The following is a 20,360-nucleotide window of genomic DNA, read 5'->3' as shown; positions in this document are numbered from 1 at the left end:
GACATTTTCAAGTTCAATTATTTTTCCACCCCACTATTTGTATTGTTTAATTTGTATTATCTGAAAAAGTCTTCTTAAGTCATCCAACTTTTATGGTTTTTCTAAATGTCTTGCATAATGTCATGGTGTTAGAGTCTACCTGGCTTTTGTGCCCAATTATAATTGTGCTGTTATAGACCGGACCAAGGCACATGAAATGACTGCCCTGTTCTCCCCATCTTGCTACCTGGTCCAGATGCCATGCCCTTAGGCTCACTCTTGTCACTAAGAGGAGGCAATTGGCCACTGTGCCTTTGATAACAGGAGGGTTCAGTGAGGCCAAACAAGACAAGCAGGCTCATGCTTCCTGCATTTGGATTTCTTACCTAAACCTCCCAGCCAGATCCGTCCTCCCTGTCTCAGGATCCAGCTATGATTGCATGGTTCCTGATACTCAGCCAAAGCCCAGACTGGCCACAGGTCCTGCTTTGCCTCTGAATTTTCAGAAAGGACCTCCTGTACATGTCAGACTCACTAAACTCAACTGTCAGATTCTGACCCATCACTAGCTTCTGCCTATGTCAGTGTACTAAAACTTCTTTTATCGAGGTTAAAAACAGCCATAAATAGCAATATTTTTTAAATTATGGTAAAATATGTATAAATATACATAAAATATGCCATTTTAACCATTTTAGGTATAAAATTCAGTGCCATTAAATACATGCAGAATGTTGTATAACCATCACCACTGTCCATTTCTAGAATATTTCATCATCCCAAATGAAAATTCTGTATCCATTAGACAATAACTCCCATTCTCCCCTCTTCAGTCCCTTAATTATCTTTATTCTACTTTTTGTCTCTGTGTGTTTGCCTATTCTAGATATTTCATCTGTTTTCCCCAAGGTTTACTAATCACTAGTTATTGAGTGTTCAGACCTTTGAAGCAGGAAAATAGAGATCATAGTTAAGAAAAGTGTGTAAATATATGTCCCTCACACCACCCCCAGCCCCCGAAAGAGAGGCAGGGTCTTAGCTAATGACTGTAGCACAGTGGAGAACATCGAGTTTCCCATGACTACTGCCTTCACGATCTTGGCTATTTCTTTGTATCACTTATAGTATCAATATAGGAAACTTTACATCACTGGAAAGTCAGTGCCATTTATAAATGGAAAGAAATTGTGAACGTTGATAGAATTTAAATGTAGTTACTACATTTTAGCTAGATTCTATTGCATGCAGAGTTTTTATATTGAAAAGTCTGCTCTTGTTTTTTATGGTTAGATTAGCAAGCAGTGGCAAAGTGCTAAAGATTACCACCAGGCTGAGATTTTTCTCTTTCCTGAATTTAGAAAGATTGGAAGCCTGTCATTTCATACCATGTCTGTAGGCCACTGATGAAGCGCCGCTAGTGCTCAGTTGGCAACGTGAATCGCACAGCCTTTGTCGTGTTCCCCCTGGGTGAGGTGTGCTGTGTGAGCCCTCCCTGCTTTTCCTAGCCTGAATCACATGTACAGCGGTGCTCAGAATGAAATTTAAATGTCTTGTGTAACTTCTTTTCCTCTGGAATCGTGTTTCTGAAATTAGTTTCCTATTGGTTTAACTATCAAGAAAAAACTTTCCGATGCTAAAATCGAAGATTATTTGAATTTACCAAGGCATTAAAGGGTTTTTTTTTTCCTTAAAGGGAAAGAAAGGAAAACCATTTTACTGAATTCAAGATTTTAATTCAAGATTTCACTGAACTGGAAGTATTGGGAAAAAGTCACCTGAGTAATAAAGCATGCATCATTTGAATGGATTAAAGTTCAAATCACTGCAAAGCAGCTTATTTTTCATCCATCACCATGGATACAAAAGGCCAGCTGAAGTGCAAGCCTCTGACATCACAAGCATGCCCAAGCAGGCCTGGGAGAGAGCAGAGCAGCACCACAGAGGACAGGAAGAAAAGCAGTGAAGGGAGGGGAGGGAGAGGCAGAGGGAAAGAGTCATTGTTAAGACGATGAATCATAAGTTCAGTTGGGAGGATTAAATTGGAGTAGGTACAAGGCCAACTGAGAAGCTTGGAGACCAGCAGTTGTTTACATTGACCTTTTAATACCTTCTTAGACAGAAATAGAACCAGAGGGAGACTGAGAGAGAAGGTATATAATCAGATCATTCGCTACTCAAATGGCTGTTTCAATAGTTTCTTTTATGTTCTCCTTATGTTTAGTTTTTTTAAGGTTTTATTTTTTTTAGAGAGAGGGGAAGGTGGGGAGAAAGAGGGAGAGAAACATCAATGTCCAAGAGAAACATCAATTGGTTGCCTCTCATGCCCCCCAACTGGGAACCTGGCCACCCAGGCATGTGCCCTAACCGGGAATTGAACCGGCAACCTTTCCATTCACAGGCTGGTTCTCAATCCACTGAACCACACCAGCCAGGGCTAGGTTTTAATTTTAACTCATGTCCTAAAGCTTTGACCTAACATTAAAAACCAATCACCAAAATAGCTAAAACCTCGAAGTAACAGCTTGAAAAAAAATCAAAGGAACTAGTGCCCATAGGACAATAGAAAGTGGTAAATATTGAGAAAAACCACTATTTTACACAATAAGTTCTTCTTATTGAACACACACAATTTTTACTGTAGTCTATTTAAAATTTTGTATTAACTTAAAACCTTGTTTCCTATCACAGGGAGTGCATTTACTCTCAGGCTGTAGGGTAGTGTATAAAGACCTGGACTCAGGAACCTTGGGTTCAGAGATGGTCTAGTAAAGGATTAACAACCAGCTCTCGAAGGAAAGCCCTGATTTGTATGTAGCATTTACTGATTTCTGTGGTGTAGTTTCGCCATGCTGATTTCCAGCTACTGATGTGATGTTGACTGCCTTGCAGAACTTTTCAAACTGTAACAGTTGGCCCCTGTGAGGCAGTACCAGCGAGCGTTTGTATCAGTGACTGGGTTCTGTGCCAGCTCTGACACCAGCTAGTGGTGGGACCTTGAGCACATCACTGGGCCTCAGTTTCATCATCGGATTAAAAGGTTGGAGTTGGACTTAAACTTTGGTTGTTAAATGTGTGCATTGGTTTGTCTTGGTGGTATGAGAGACGATTCTTGCAGGGAGCTGCTCTGGAAGGGGGTGTTAGGGAGATTCTCAGCTCTATCTCCTCACTTCTACTTCTACTGTGCAGTATCATCCTGACTCTTTCAAGGAGTATTTTAGATTTCTGTGTAAGGTACTGTTTGGAGAGAAGCTTCTGTGATGAAGGGGAAAAAATCAGAAAACCACTTGAATAATTGATCTTAAAGTTCCCCTTTCATTTATAAAAATCGATGATCTATGAAACTAAAAATGTGAGTTGAACACCAATATACTGATCCCTGTGAAAGTACTGGGCTTACAATGGTACCTTTTCTTTCTTGTTTAAAGTTTAAACTAAATACTGGCCGCGAGACTCAGTCATACCTGAGTGGAATTGTAGCCAAAGAATCAGAGATATTTTTAAAGTGAGAAGGATCTTAGAGACATTTTCCTTCAAGGGTTCTGAGATATGCCCAAAGGGTTCATCAGAGCCCCCTCAGGATATGCCTCTGTGAGTGTGGGTGCGTGTGTGTGCATAAACGTGTGTACACTCAACAGACTACAATCCACTTGGGCCCCCTCCCTTCCCACTACCATGCCCCCTTCAACAGAGGAGCAGCTCTTCCTATGCTTTAAGCATTGAGCTTCCCTATAAGACTTATTGTATTTTTTCCATTACCATTTATAACCCTTATTCTCTCCCCCAGCAACCACCACACTGTTGTCCATGTCCATGAGTCCTTTTTCCTTTTTAGCTCAGTCCTCCTACCCCTTAAGCCCCCCATAGCTCTCTGTAAGTCAGTTTCTGTTTTGCTCAGTTAGTCCAATTTGTTCATTAGATTCCGCATGTGAGTGAAATCATATGGTATTTGTCTTCCAACAACTGGCTTATTTCACTTAGCATAATGTTTTCCAGGTCCATCCATGCTGTTGCAAAGGGTAAAATATTCTTTCTTTCCTTTTTTTTTACAGCCAAGTAGTATTCCTTTGTATAAATGTCCCATAGTTGTTTTATCCACTCATCTACTGATGGACACTTGGGCTGCCTCCATATGTTGGCAATTGTAAATAATTCTGCAATGAACACTGGGGTGCTTATGTTCTTTCAAATTAGTGCTTTAGGTTTCTTCAGATATATTCCCAGAAGGGGGATCGCTGGGTCAAAAGACAGTCCCATTTTTAATTTTTTGAGGTATCTCCATACTGCTTTCCACCAGTGGCTGCACCAATCTGCATTTCCACCAACAGTGCAAAAAAAATTTAGCAAAGTAGGATACAAAATTAATATCCCGAACTCAGCTGTATTTTTATATGCCAGTGACAAACTATCAGAAAGGGAAATTAAGAAAACAACCCCATTCACAATTGCTTCAAAAATAATAAAATACCTAGGAATAAATCTAACCTAGATTTAAAATCTAACATAGATATAAAAGAAATTGAAGAAGATACAAGTAAGTGGAAGCACATACTGTGTTCATGGATATGAAGAATTAACACCTATAAGATTTCATTTGTGGGTGAAGGCTTCACTGGGGTGGGGTGGGATGGGGAAGTAAGCAAAGACATCTGATTAGTACCATTTGCTTTGTTTAAAAAAACAGAAACCAAGCTTTAACCAAGTAGAATGCCTTGTCCTAAACCAGTAAGAGGCAGAGCCATATCTGGAATGCAGGTCTGTAGTTTTCCAGAGCATTACTTCCCTTTTCCGAAGCTTGGCTACCTGGGACCACTGCTTCCTATTATATGCCTCTGGGTAAAAAATCTAATCCTATATTATCAAGTAGGGTAGCCCCAACCCACATGTGACTATGGAATATTTGAAATGTGGCTGGTCTGAACTGAGATGTGTTGGAACTATAAAATATACACGAAGTTCAAAGTCCTAGTACAAATAAAACATGAAATATCTCATTGATTTTTAAATATTGATTACATGTTGAAATGATAATACTTCTGATATATTATGTTAAAAAGTATATTGTAAAAATGAGCCCTAGCTGGTGTGGCTCAGTGGATTGAGTGCTGGCCAGCCAACCAAAGGGTCACCAGTTCGATGTCCAGTCAGGGCACATGCCTGGGTTGCAGGCCAGGTCCCCAGTAGGAGGTGCGCAGGAGGCGAGCACACATTGATGTTTCTCTCCCTTTCTTTCTTCCTCCCTTCCCCTCTCTAAAAATAAATTAAAAATATATATAGTAAAAATTAATTTTACTTTTTAAACCTTTTTAAATGTAACTGCTGGACAATTTAAAATTAAATATGTGGTTGCTATTATGTTCCCATTAGACAAATCTGATTTAAACTCGGGGTCAGTTTCCTCTTCTATTAAAAGTGGCAAGTATCTGCCCTTCCTATTTCTCGGGTTGTTTTAAAATTAAATGAGGTACTTTGTGAAAGTGCTCTGGAAAGCGCTACACAAATACAAGATCATACTCCAGGGAATTTCAATACTTGTTTGGTCACCTATTGTGTTCCTTGCTCCCTGGAAGGTGCTAAAACTGTTGTTTTTCTTTTGCTGACATTTATATGGTTGGTGTGTATGTGTGTGTGGGCAGGGAGTATATAAAGTAATAATATAGGCCACAAACCTAATAATGAGCACATCTATTCAGTTTTCTCATATATATTCTCTGTATGCCCTGAGTCCATCAACTCATTAGCCTCAGTACTGAGCCATACAGATCGTAGATGCTACTTACATACAGTGAGAATCTCAGCTTGAGTCACAGACCTCAGGATCCTCCTGGGAAAGAACGTTTCCAAGGGGAAAGGAGTGAAGCCCAGCTATCTCGGTCGAAAGCTGCCAGAGAAGATAGTGCCTGGTTATATAGTACGGTGATCATTATTCAAGTCCATCCCAGGTCAGCCCCTTCCTGTGTTTGTATCATAAGGCAAGAGAATTGGGGACACTGTTTTACTGAATTCTTTAAAACGGTACCTTTGTCATAACAAGTGTCTTCATCAGTTCAGGCTGCTATAACAAAAATGCTGTAGACTGGGTGGCTTAAATAACAGAAATTATTTCTCTGAGCTCTGGGGGCTGGCAAGTCCAACTTCAAGATGCTGGCAGATCTGGTGTGTTGTAAGAAGACCCACTTCAGGTTTATAGATGGCTCTCTTATTGTAGCCTCCCATAGCAGAGAGCAGAGAGCCGGCTGCTGACCTCTTCTTTTTGTTCTTATCCTCACCCAAAGATTTGTTCGTTGATTTGAGAGGTGGGAGGTTGGTGGGTGGGGGTGGGGACAAACATCAATCATCTGCCTCCTGTACACACTCCAACAAGAGATCGAACCCGCAACCTAGGTATGTGCCCTGACCCAGGAAGGAGCCCTTAACCTTTTTTGTTGTGTACACACAATTCCACTCCAACCAGCTGAGCCACCCGGCCAGGGCTCTGGCCTCTTCTTATGAGGACACTAACCCCATGTCCTGACTACCTCCCAAAGGGCCTACCTCCTAATACCATCACATTTGGGATTAGATTTCAAAATACGAATTTGGAGGGGGGACACAAACATTTAATCTATAACAGCAAGTAACCATTCACTGGCACTCACCTGAGAGTAATATACAGACAGCACAAAAGTGGGTTTACGGTTTTGAGTACATGAAACACAGAGTTTATTCTTGTATTTTTATTTATTAATTGTTGTATTTCCTTCCATGTGAATAACTGTAAACCTATTTTTGCCCTACCCCATATAGGGAAGAGGGTATTTCACCTTCACCTCCAAAATTTGGCTCTCAGTTCAGTCAGGATACTGTTGGGAAAGCAAAAACAACACTAGGTTTAAGCAGAGGGTTTGTTTTTTTTTTTTAAATTGTTATTCAATTACAGTTGTATGCCTTTTCTCCCCCTCCCTCCACCCCACCCCAGGTGAACCCACCTCCCTCCCCCCCCTCCACCCTCCCCCTTGGTTTTGTCCATGTGTCCTTTATAGTAGTTCCTATAATCCCCTCTACCCACTGTCCCCGCCCCCCCCCCCCCCCCCCCCCGCCCTGGCTATTGTTAGATTGTTCTTAACTTCAATGTCTCTGGTTATATTTTGTTTGCTTTTTTCTTCTATTGATTATGTTCCAGTTAAAGGTGAGATCATATGGTATTTGTCCCTCACTTCCTGGCTTATTTCACTTAGCATTATGCTCTCCAATTTCATCCATTAAGCAGAGGGTATTAAATACAGAGAATTGGTACGTAAGTGTTGAAAGGCTAAAAGATCACAAGGAAACACTGAGATAACCCAGATATTTGTAACTGCGGCTAGCAGTTAACCTGCATGGTTAAGGAACAAAAGAATAGAGGTGGGGTCACAGGAACCTAGGAACTCAGAGAAAAGGTCCCATAGGGCTGGTGTCTACATCCTTAGGGGACAGTGTTAGGAATCTAGTCCTAGGAGCAGCAAAAGATAGGTTAGAGTAGAGCCAACTGCTGCTGCGGGAGTTATACTGGTAGAACAGGCACACAGAACTTTTTTCTTCCCACCTTCCAACCTTCCCCTAATAATGCTTCCTTTTGGCAGAAGCAAACAGTGAGCCAACCGTCAAGAGAGTTTGCCAAGTACTAGCCCCAATATAACATCATATAATATAGAAAAGCAGGCTAGCATCTGAGAAGCAATAGGCATATACTTGGCACTATTCCAGTTCAACTGTGACACAGATGTAAGTGCTGGTACTAAGTGAATTGGTGCCACCAATGGGAACTGCTGAGAGAAGTGGGATAGAGTGTTGCATGAACAAACAGAGCAGTCTTTCCCAGCAGGGATAAGTGTGATACACTCTCCCGGAAATCCCAGAAATTATTCGTGGGGAGGTCTTTTTTTTTGAAATTGAGCCTTGTTTATTTACTTATTTATTTTAAATATTTTATTTATTTATTTTTAGAGAGGGAAAGGCAGAGAGAAACATCAATGTGTGGTTGCCTCTCGTGTGCCCTCTGCTGGGGATCTGGTGTACAACCCAGGCATGTGCCCTGAGTGGGAGTCAAACTGGTGACCCTTTGGTTTGCAGGCCGGCACTCAGTCCACTGAGCCTCACCAGCCAGGGCACGGTGGGGAAGTCTTTTGATGGTAGAGGTACTATAAAGCAGAGGGAGTCAGATAGCAACAAAATTTTCAGATAACAACAAAATTTGACCTTATCTGTATTTACAGCCTGGGAAACTTAGAATTACATGTGTTTTTCTTAAATGAATTTTAAAAATAAGTATACCAGACCAGTCTGTGAACTTATTTGAATAAAATTACCATTATCATCTATTGGTTTGGTCCAGTATTTCTTCTAGTAGCATCATTCCAGTTTTCTTTCGGAGGACCACCTCTCAGCTCTTCTGGAAGAACATGAAAATTCAGGTGACCTGTTCGTATCCTTTTCTCCTCCCCACCCCAGACAACCACTTGGCCACAGCAATTAGTTCATGTTCAGGTATGAGCAATCAAAGTTAATACCAGGAACTCTGCTGGACTAATCAGAAAAGAGGTGTTCTTTTCCTAATGGAGTTGCTAAGTGACTAGAATATAAGTGGAGCTGTAGTGGTCATACCTAGTAGGCAAAGTTTGCTGGATATAAAACCAATGCACAGGAAAATACATGTAAGAGAAAAGGAAAAATCAAAATTTTAATAACATTGAGCACTTTGATGCAACCATATTTGGAGTCAGGTCTATTGCTAGATTTTTCTATTATATAAGACAATGCATGTTTTTATTTTAAATAAACTAAACCATTTTTAAAAATTGACATAAAGTTTGCATACAGAGAAAAATGCCTATCAAGTATAAATTTTGATTAGTTTTGATAAAGGAAATACTCTTTTAACTACCAGCTCAGTCAAGATATAGTACATTTACATCACTCTAAAATCTTTGATTCCTTCCCAGTCAATCCCTCCTCCTAACTCCATAATAGACACTTCTGATTTCCACCAGTACAGATTAAGTTTGCCTGTTTTAAAACTGATTATTAATGTAAATATACAGAATATATTCTTTCATGTCTGACTTCTTTTTGCTCAACATAATGTCTTTGAAATTTATCCATGTCAATCAGTAGTTACTTTTATTGAGGACCAGCATTACAATTTAAAGATATACAGTAGTCCCCGTTATTCCTGGGGGATACATTCCAAGGCCCCAAGCCCAGTGATGGATAGTATAACACCCTATTATATACAGGGGGTTATATATATATTTTACATATATATATGTTTTTTCTATACATATAATATAGTTTAATTTATAAATTTGACACAGTGAGATTAACTGTTAATTAACTTTTAATAATAATAAAATAGAACAATTATAACAATATACTGTAATAAAAATGTGAATGAAGTCTCTCTCAAAATATCTTACTGTGCTGTACTCACCCTTCTTCTTGTGATGACATGAGATGATTCAATGCCTCCCTGATGAGATGAGGGAGGTGAATGATGCAGGCATTGTGACATGGCGTTAGGCTACTAAGAGGGTTATTTGAACATAAGCACTGTGATATGGCAACAGTTGATCTGTTAACCTAGATGGCTACTGAGTGACTTAATGGGTGGGTAGAGTATACAGTGTCGATATACTGGACAAAGGGATAATTCACATCTGGGGTGAGACATCTTGATATTTCACCAGGCTACTCAGAACAGAACATAATTTAAAACTTAGGAATTGTTTATTTCTGGAATTTTTCATTTAGTATTTTCAAACTATGGACAGCAAAACTGCAGGTAAGGAGAAACTACTATAGCTCTAAAAATTTATTTTCATTGTTATGGATATTTGGGGTATTTCCTGCTGTGCCTAATATAAATAAAACTGCCATAAATACTCTCGATAAAGTATTTTTAAAATATATGCTTTAATCTCCTGTGTAAATACCTTTGTGTGAAAATACTGGGTCACACCCTGACTGGTGTGGCTCACTGCACCCAGCATCCTCCTTCAGGACGAAGGGCTGCCGGTGTGATCCCCGGCCAGGGCACATGTCTGGGTTGCAGGCCAGGGCCCCAGTTGGGGGCATGGGAGAGGCAACCAATCGATGCTTCTCTTGCACATCAATGTTCTTCCCTTCCCCTCTCTCTAAACATAAATAAATGAAATACTAAGAAAAAGAAATTACTAGGTCATGTTTGAAATGTATATTTTACTTCCTCAGGAATGCCAGCTGCATTTTCACCTGGATGTCCCAAAGGTATCTCAAACATAAACACCAAACTACTTATTTCTGTCCTTTACTTCACATCTGGCACTTCTGTACTCACTGTCTTGGTGAAGGGTACAAGGTGTCTTAGCCAGGAATTTGGAGTCAGCCTAGGCTCCTTCTTCTCCCTATTACTCTCCCACATACAACCCACATACGATCTGCCACCCAGTCTTGTAGCACAGGTGGTGCATATCCATAATTTCTCTCCTCACTATGAGTGCAATATAACATAGTACAGTGTTTTTTACTTTGAGTCAGAGTAAAAAGATAAGTATATTACCTGTACATAAAGATAATGAACAACAAAGTTCCATGAAATGATACTTATCCATTCTATGTACAATGTACTGTGATATTTTGTTCTACTCTATATCCGTTTAAAAAATGTAGTCATAAACCATAAATTCACTGGGTGATTAATGAGTTACAATCATAGTTTGAAAAACAAGTGGTTGAAAGCTCATGTCCTGAAGTTGGACAAGGGTTTAAATCCCTACTCTTCTATTTCCTAACTAACCTTGGGCAAAGCACCTAGCCTCTCTCAGCTGCAGGCTTCACTTGTGACAAAGGAAATAATAAAAATAATACTATATCATAGAGTTGTAGTAAGGACAAAAATGAGTTATAGCAAGGATTAAAATGAGTATTGTAAATCCATAACCTCAGGCCAGGAATAGAAGGTGCCCAACTGATGTTAGTTGATTCAGGCCTTCTTCATTTCTTGAAGGCCCTTCCTGAAAAGGTCTTAGCTGACCTTTCTGCTTCTAGTCTCACCCTGCATGATGCCACTGGGATAATCTTTCTGAATTTCCACATACTTTCCACATACCTTATACTCACCCTTTTTACACAGTCCCTGCAATCAGAGAAAAATCATCTTTCTTGCTCATGAGACAGAGAGCAGCTAGAATACAAGAAATTCATTTTCTATCCCTGTATTCCCTGAGGGCACCTAATAAGTACTCAATATGTATTTAATGAATGAATGGAGGTTTCTAACTTAGAAATATTCCATTCCAATTGTGCTATGCTATTTTCCTGTTTTTACTGGAGAAATAGATGGCTATTTTATTGTGCTAGAACTACAAAGTAGTAAACACATTTTTTCTTTACCTAGCATATTTATTGTCAGTTAAAAATATAGTCACTAATCTTAACAGAATCTCCTGTGGACTATTTTCAGTCAAGAACAGGCAATTGTCTACTAAGAAAATTGTATTGACATTCGTCCTTTCAAATCTAACAATATCAATACAAATAGAATTATGAGTTCTTTCAATGCTTGCCTACTGAGATAGCATTAACAAAATCTGAAAATATGTATTAAAAACTTGCTCAAACCAACTTCTGGTTTAGTTCTTTTTTATGCGAAATGAAAGCAAAAGCCTTGAAAATTCAGATAAACTCCATGAAATTGAGATACTATTGATGATTTACTCACTAATTATGAAAGAAGAAAAATACTAGAACACATCTCAATAGTTTTCTTTCTCCACCAACAAAATAATTAATTTGTAAATTTCATCAAATGACCAAAAATGATTTATCCTATTAAACAGAACAATAATTAAAGGATATAGCTTTCTGTACTGCAAAGGCAAATAATAACAATTGGACTAAATTTCTTTTTATGAGAACAGAACACTTCCTGTCTCCAGTTTTATTGTTCTTTATACCCAACTCAGGTTTTCCTGAGCTATTCAATTTCTTTTAAACACCTCACATATTAGATACTGTTTTAAAGTTTTGTATGCTGACAACCTACTATTTACCTGGAATTTATTATTAAAATTTTCTAGCAATATGGATCCTGAGAAGTTAGACTTAAAATTTTTTGAATTTTGTATTACTTATCACACATCTGGGTAAAATATATAAAACTGACGGTACAGCCCTGGCTGGTGTAGCTCAGTGGATTGAATGTGGGCCTGCAAACCAAAGGGTCGCTGGTTTGATTCCCAGTCAGGACACATGCCTGGGTTCTGCACCAGGTCCTCAGTAGGGGGTGCTCGAGAGGTAACCACACATTGATGTTTCTCTCCCTCTCTCCTTCCCTTCCCCTCTCTAAAAATAAATGAATAAAATCTTTAAAAAAAATTGTGACAGTACTGTTCTTTTCTGTTTTTTATTTTTAAGAGTGGTATTAAATAAACACCTGAAAGTTAACTGAGGATAATTATACTGGTGTGCTTTTGAAGATATGCTTATTTGTAGTATGTTTCTTTTCAATTTTTAACTTCTGGATTATCTACAGTTGGAAAGTCTACTCACTACTTTGCCTATTAATTTTATGAAACTTCTAACAAATTGTTCAAACGCTTTAGTTCCTCCATATGGAAAATGGGAATAATTCTATTGGTAAGCATTTCTAGGAAAATTTTAATATTATCTGTCTCATTGCCACATAGCATGAAACAAGGCAATCAAAGTTCTGTAGAAAATAAACATTTAGTTAGCAATGTAACAAATCTGGTAATATTACAAAATCAATATAAGCCCAGGAATATTAAAAATAAAACTCTGAAGTGCTTAATGATTATTAATATAATTTCTTTCATAAATATAGTCTTTAAAAACAATTAAAAACCTGATTCCCGTTGGATATAATTTTACATAATAGTAAAAAAATGTAGGTTTATTGGCTTTCTTTTTTGAAAAGCTGAATCCTATGTAGTATGTATAGTGAAATGAAATGGTAAATGCAATAATCTTAGAAATTCTAGTTCTGCAAAAATGATTATATTAAAGCCCTGTAAAATCATATAAAAACTTGAAACTTACATTTTGCATAACCTTTTACAAATAGTTGAATAAACTGGTGTTTACTTCTGTAGGTTTATAATTCTTTTTGTCTTCATTTAACATCAAGTTGATAATCACTGTTATTCCAAATATGATGGAGTGAATGAAACTGCACATTGAAAAGATCTTGAAAATGTGTTACATACAATTAGACAATGTTTTGGAGACTTTCTTACTTTCCAGCAATTCCATTAACCTGTATGTGAAATACATTAAAGGCATTATTTGAAGCCTGGAATTCTGCAGAGGTAGGCTTGAATCTTGACCTTACCCTGTACTACTTTAGTAGTAGTAAAGAATCTTGTGGTAGATTCTTTAACCTCTCTGAATCTGTTTACTGAAATATAATGCTGAGTAACAATATCTGTCTACTATCAGGATTGGTGATGGAATGAGATTATACTGCCTAGCACATTGTGACTAAATTAGTGTCATTCTCAGCTGTGCTCCTGTGGTAACAACCCCCATTTGACTGAAGACAGAGGTTTGTTTTTTCACCTAAATACAGCATGTTTCTTGACTCTCTATAGCAACTTCTTTAAACGTAATCCACTGATGCGTTTATTCAACTACTTCTAATGAAGTCAGTAACCCGTGAGCTATTTTGACGAAGAGCATTAGCAGATTTAAACAAACCGATGAAAAGTTATTTCAGTGCAGTTTTAGGGATGACTCAGTTATTTTTCACTGACAGATAATTGCTATCTTCTACCGAAAATTACATTTAATTATCATATTGTTTAGGTGCGTTAGTCTGAAACTTGAAGTAAAATATATTGAGAGGATGAAATAAAAGCTCTGAAATAGTGCAAAGTCCGGAAAACGAGATCAAGCAAGAAACATAATTACCATAATTCATGGTCAGAAAATTGATTAGAATACATTTACCTTGATGAATTAGAGTATCTGCAGATGTAGGTAAAACAATTACCTGCATCTGGAAAAATTAACAATGTCCGGAAAGGGAAATACCGGATAATCAGAAAGTTCAGAAAGGCATAACATAACCTTTACCGAAGAGATGTTGTTTTTTCACCTTCCCGACCTCCTGCAATGAATTAATGCTGCTTAAACACAGTCATTTTTTAAAGACGAAAATATGCCATCCAACAGCTCTCAAATAGGTTACTGACATGCACTGCAGACGTTTCTTTTAAAAATTTGTGTGCAAATGACTCGAATGTCATTCAACCTCATAACAGTTCCAAAACCTAAAAATCACTTTCAAGCCAAATTCACGGCGCGTTAGATTTACAAAGGCCAAGATCTCCAGGCTGGAGCATCAGTGCATTAACTCAACACCCTCCAGCAAATCAGCGATTTTAGGGCTAAGACCGAGAAGTAACTAGCTAGCTACGGATTTGTTTATCTCTACCTAATTTAAAACCAGTCGTTTTCCAAAAGGGATTCGAAACAATTGTTAATGTTTTCAATTGCGCATTCTCCAATTTCTACCATTTACGAATCCCCTGTCCTCCTCCGTGCGCCGCCATCCTGCTCCTACCACGCGAAGCCCCGGACGCTCCGCCGTGGCACCTCCCTTCGCACAGTTTAAAGGGTCACTGCGCGCTACGCTGAGCCCGGGCTCGGTAAAGACGGCCCTGTTCTCGGTAGCCGCTGTAGCTAGAGCGGTCAACCAGCGGCCGCCTTCTTCGGTACTCATCGTCCCGCCTTCCAGTTCCACCCAAGCCAATAGAAGGGGCCATTTGGCGAAAAAGGCCAATAGGCGATCGGGGGGAGGGGCGCTATTGTCCTCCCGCTTTGGAATCTGGGCCTCTGTCTCCGTTACCTTGGAGCCGAAGTCGCCACGCCACTACCAAACTAGAACTGCTGTCCCCGCCCTTACTCGAGATCTGTATTCAAACTTCCCGCACCCCAGCCACCCCTGCTCCCGCACCTCCGCAACCTCTGCTCCCGCACCTCCACTACCTCTGCTCCCGCCCCGCAGCCTCCGCAGCGTCCTCAGGAGCCAGGTGCCCGCTCCGGCCGCCAGAGGCCGAGGGCCCGCGGAGAGTTTGGTCCACAGAGAGGAGGCGAGGAGGTGGGACACCTCGTCCGCTCCGCGGAGGGGCCGGGCAGGTTGAGGGTGGCCTTTGGGGTGGGCGTGGAGACAGTGGGGAGTTGAGTACTGCGAGGTAGGACTGGAGTGTGGAGGTGCTGGAGATACGGCGTTCGGGACTGGAAGCGTGCGAGTGGACTTGTTGAAGCGGGAAGGGTGGAAGGATTAGGGATGCGAGAGGATTTGGGGATGCGGGGAAAAGAAAGTCCTAGGAAATAATTGAAGTGCCCGCAGCTGGGCTAGGGCAGGAAGGACGGGAGGTTGACGGACAGTTGCGGGATTGGGAAACTAGGAGGAGGAGCTGGGGAAGGATTGGTTTTTTGTTTAGGATCTACCGGAGGAAGGGCGATGCTGGGGTATGTAGAGACCGGGTTAGACGTTATTTTAAAACCCTAGATCTAGGCCTGGGAGACAAGACCAAGAAGAAGGAGGCTGTGAGGCAGTTGGTAGCTACGGTAAATAAGAGATTAAGACTATAGTTAGAGTAGAAAGGTTCCTAAGAGTGGAAAATAAAATTTTACGCATATTTTCAGGGATGGGGTGAGGGAGGGAAAAAGAATTGGCATGAAGTGTGCCTTCTTGGCATAGGTGGGTTGGCATGGCTGCCTAGATGGTGTTTTACGTTGGCAGGACCACGGGTCAATATTTGAGTCGTGAAGAGCTCGAGTCCAGTTTACCTGCGTTTAAACCCCTCTCATTCACTTTGCAGCCTCAAGTGGGCAAATGACTAACATTAATTAGTAACAAATTACTGGGTAGTAACGAATTGGTAGCGCCATATATATTTTTTGTCCATTTGGGAGTGGAAATGGTAGATATCGTTGTGAGGATTCATTTTATCGAGATGTTCATACCTGTACTTGGGTAAAGAAAAAATGGGTGGTTTTGTTAAAGCGGATTTGTTACTGCAGTTTGGTTTGTGTGAGTTATTTGATGGGGCTACGTTGACTGGCCATTTTCTTAATCTTTTTCGTCTTGGACCCTGCCCCCCCAAGTCTGAAGAAAGTTTTGGCTATTACCCCTGGGAAAATACAGTTGGGCTCATGCATGCATAAATACTATCCTTTACCTTCAGATTCATGTCAAAAATTATCATTCAAGTGATTTTTTTGTGGGAAGAGACTTACATATATTTGGAAAACAGTAAAACTGGAAAAAAAAACGTATGGTTCAAAGATTCTTTTTTTTTTAAAGATTATTTATTTTAGAGAGAGGGGAAGGGAGGGAGAAAGAAAGGAGAGAACATCGATATTCATTGATGGTTGCCTCTCCCATCTGGGGACCTGGCCCACAGGCCAGGCATGTGTCCTGATTGGGGATCCAACCCATACTCTTTGGTTTGCAGGCCAGCGCTCAATCCGCTGAGCCACACCAACCAGGGCCCAAAGGTTCTGTACTTTTTTCTTTAGCGTGGTTATTTTAATTATACTTTTTCAAGTTGTAGTTTCACATTGAATTTTATATTAGTTTTCTAAGTATTTCATTTTAGGATTTTGTTGCACGTTGACTTCACTTGATCTTAGCCAAAAGGCAAAGAAGTGATAACATGTTGACTTGTATGTTTATCCAAATATATAATAAGAAGTAATTGTTTTGATTCTTTAAGTTGGCAAAGTATTACTTCAAATATGAGAAAGTAATATGTTGGCTAAAAAGTTCCTTTGTTTTTTTTCCGTAAGACGGCTCTAATATTAGTTGTCTTTAACTTCATTTGAAACAATTTTTGTTAGATATGTGTTGTAACAGCAGTCATATCAGTGTACATTTAAAAAGAAAACATCAAAATTGGTGAATTTTTTGTGTAGCCATGTTAATATTGAAGGTAGATGAAAATAAGCTACATTTTCAGCACGTTATGCTTTATTATTTCAAGAAAAGTAAAAACACAACTAAAAAGCAGAAAAAGATTTGTGCTGGGTATGGAGAAGGTGTTGTGATTGATTAAATGTGTCAAAAGTGGTTTGCGAAGTTTTGTGCTAGAGATTTCTCCACAGTCAGGTAGACCTTGAAGTTGACAGAGATTAAATCAAGACATTAATTGAGAACAATCAATGTTACATCACGTGGGAGATAGTCGACACACTCAAAATATCCAAATCAGTGAAGCTATTGGTGAAAATGAAAAATGTGTCTTTTATTTTGTGGAAAAAACTAAATGGAATTTTGGCCAACCCAGTAATTGGTGACTTCAGGAGAGATATTTTTTTTTTTTTTGTCAGAGTCACATCTCTTTTAAACAGTCATGGAACTGTAATTCTATAAGACACAGTGAAAGTCCATTATGAGGCAGATGCTACCCTTTATCCTGGTTCTTCTCCTGCCTATTATTTTTCATCTCCTTAGTGGGATCCTCCTCTACCCACCATATAATTATTGTGTTTCCTCATAATTCAGTCTTCTGCCTTCTCTTCACTCTGTTCTTTTCTTGGCTGAAAGGTAGTGTTGGCTTCTACCATCTATATATTATTAATGCACTCTCCATTTTTTTCTTTTTCTTTTTTTCTCTTTCCCCAGGAACTCTTGCATTAGCTTCAAATTTATGTAGCTAACTTCTGCTATTTCCACATAGAGTTCCCACAGGCATTCTAAACTTTGTATGCCTGATAGTGAACAAAGCCCGTCCTATTGAATGGTACCATAGTCACCCCATTTTGGAAGCCCTAAACTTTGGAATTCATATAGGTTCTGGTCTCTTCTTATACTCCCCACATGTAATCCATCGCCAAGTCTAGTTTATTTTACTTGATAAACATTTCTGAATCAATTCTGAACTATATCTCAAGTTAGCCTACCTTAGTTCAAACCGCTGTTACTTGCCACTTAATTTCAAGACCAGCTGGTCATCTATTCCTGGGTGAGAGAAGGAGCTTTATAAATGTCTGATGCGGTCATAATATTCCTATAGAAGATCCTTTGTTTCCAACCATCTTCTCATTAAGACCTAAAGATCTTCCCTGTAATGGTTTCTACCTCTTAGTACTTTGCCACTACCTTTCAGTCACAGCAGCCATTCTAAACCAGCGTTGTCTAATAGAAATATAATGTGAATCATATCCGTAATTTAACATTTTTTCAGTTGCCACTGAAGAAAATAGTTAATTTCAATATACTTTATTTAACCCAACATATTCAAAATGTTATTTCAAATATAAAAGATTATTAAAGAGATATTTTATGTTCTTTTTTTATGTACTGAGTTTTCAAGATCCCATGTATATTTTATACTTACAACGTATCTCAGTTCTGACTAATTACATTTCACATGCTCAGTAGCCACTATATTGGACAGCACAGTTGTAAACTATCTGTAGTTGGATTATATGCCATAGTATGTCAGGGAGCAAACCAGTGCTTGTTCTCAACAGGGCTCAGCAAACAGCAAGCCATCCACCATCTGCAGGCACTACCAGAAGGGCTACTGAGCCTATGGGACTCATTGCAGATGCAATCAATCACACGAGCCCCTCTGCTGCAGGTGGTGGTATCGTGGGCTCTGTGCCCAAAAGTGTGACCTCCCCAGGTTTCCACAGTGCTCACTGCCCTTCTTGCCTCACTGCACTAACTTACATGAGCCTGGGAAACATGAAAATAGTACATTGGTACTTACAGACCAAAATCCCTCTGGCAAGGCCTAAGGAAAGGCTTGCGCAAGTGTAGTGAGTAATCCAGGAGGCAGCGACCCCTAGGAGCAGCCAGGAGATGAAGCCACATTGCTACCTAGATGCAGTCAGGAGTGGCCTTGATTACTTAGAAACCAGGAGCTTCATGCCTTTTACTTTTGCACATTCTACTTCCTCTTACTGAAATAGGGTCTTCCCTCACCAACTGCCTCCTTTTACTAACCTTATCTACCGTCCCACCCTGCCAAAACACAAACATACAACTCAAATCATAGTTGTACTTAATCTCTGCTAGTACCTAAAGATTCATTTTAGGCATTAATGCCCCTGGAAACCTTTCCAAATTACCTTCTGTCCTCTAATCTTAGTTTTGAGTTTACTTAGCCTCCTGTACTTTATCATTAATACTACACTCTTGTGTCACCGTTCTCTTCTTGGCTGGGAGTTTCTTATTGGTAGGGGATCACTTGTGTCTTACTTATTTTTGTATCTCTAGCTCTATAGTTCAGTGCCTGATACTTAGTAGGTGTTCAGTAAAGACCTTATGAGTGAATGAAGATTTCATAAGGTTTTCATTTGACTGACTAAACTTTAGGAATATGTACTGTAATTAAGATGCCTTAATTTGACCATTGTTTCAAAATACTGTTTAAGAGAGGCTGATTATGCCTTAAATTTTAAGTCTAGTATTTACTGTGATCTGACCAAGAGTCTAGGAAACCATATTTAAAATTAAGAATAGTACTTTTTTAAAGCAAGAGTAGGTGTTGTGTAAGCAAATGTAAGATAAGGCAATGCTTTAGGAATATTCGGCAACAAATAAGAGGAATGGAAAAATGTGTTTCTAATCATTTTCCTCCTTTGTAGGAGAGAAGCAGTTGCAGTTTTATTACAGCAATATTGTTTTTACCTTTATCTCGTCTTTGATTACTTTTATTTTTGAGAAGAGAGCTCTCCTTATTTATATTTTTCTCTCCTAGTTTATTTTTATTATATTCATCTAGTTGCCCATTGTGTGAGTTCTCTTGCTGGCAGCAGAGGTAGCAAGGCAGCAATATTTTATATGAAGAAGCTGAATACAGGGAAATAACAGGAACAGTTATTTGATTTTATACAGTCTTTTTTTCCTTAAAACTACAACCTTTCATAAAGTCACATAAATCAGAGGGTTATTATGATATTCCATGTACAATGGACTCTGTAGTTTAGATTTACATTCTGAATCATGTGAAACTGTGTATAAAGAAGGCATTCTGGTACTGAAGGAGCTTCATCTTTTTCTGGCCTGTTTTGTGTGACCTATACTATTTGGGACTTTTTTTAGGAAGAAAGTTTTTTGGGAAGAAAATATTAAGTGTTAGATTTGGTAAGTTTTCTAGCATTGCCATAATAGCACTCTTGGCCATTCTTAGAAAATAAACAGTTCTCAAGAATTAAAATTGGGCAAGACTTACAGTTTTTCTTTTTTGCTTTTATCTAGTTACCCCTAGATAAAATATGTATTTTATACTTAGAGCCTATCTCAAAGTGTTCCCTGTACAAGTAGGGGAAACAGATGAACAACTGTTAACTGCTTCATTCTTGGTCACAAAGAATTGGTTTAAAGTAGCTGGAGAACTATACATGAA

General features: G+C 39.1%; 1 protein-coding gene and 1 long non-coding RNA gene across 2 annotated transcripts in view; one reads left to right on the top strand and one right to left on the bottom strand.

The window, feature by feature from the left end:
- Positions 1 to 1,716: 1,716 nt before the first annotated feature.
- On the bottom strand, positions 1,717 to 14,708 carry LOC112319331 (uncharacterized). The gene is made up of 7 exons (XR_008425524.2): positions 14,429 to 14,708; positions 13,033 to 13,249; positions 8,599 to 8,615; positions 8,304 to 8,386; positions 6,615 to 6,818; positions 5,757 to 5,857; positions 1,717 to 4,286 (listed from the first exon to the last, which is right to left on the bottom strand). It is a non-coding gene; the product is annotated as an uncharacterized lncRNA (long non-coding RNA).
- A 121-nt stretch (positions 14,709 to 14,829) lies between these two features.
- The window catches only part of LCA5 (lebercilin LCA5), a 33,237-nt gene continuing 27,706 nt past the window's right edge, over positions 14,830 to 20,360 (top strand). Inside the window, exon 1 of the mRNA XM_024576653.3 lies at positions 14,830 to 15,094. The gene's annotated coding sequence lies outside the window, so the exon portion shown is untranslated. The remainder of the gene's footprint in view (positions 15,095 to 20,360) is intronic.

Source organism: Desmodus rotundus, chromosome 11 (genome assembly GCF_022682495.2).
Source record: "Desmodus rotundus isolate HL8 chromosome 11, HLdesRot8A.1, whole genome shotgun sequence".
NCBI lineage: Eukaryota > Metazoa > Chordata > Mammalia > Chiroptera > Phyllostomidae > Desmodus > Desmodus rotundus.
The sequence above is the reverse complement of the archived record's forward strand: the minus strand, read 5'-3'. Positions and strand labels throughout refer to the sequence as shown.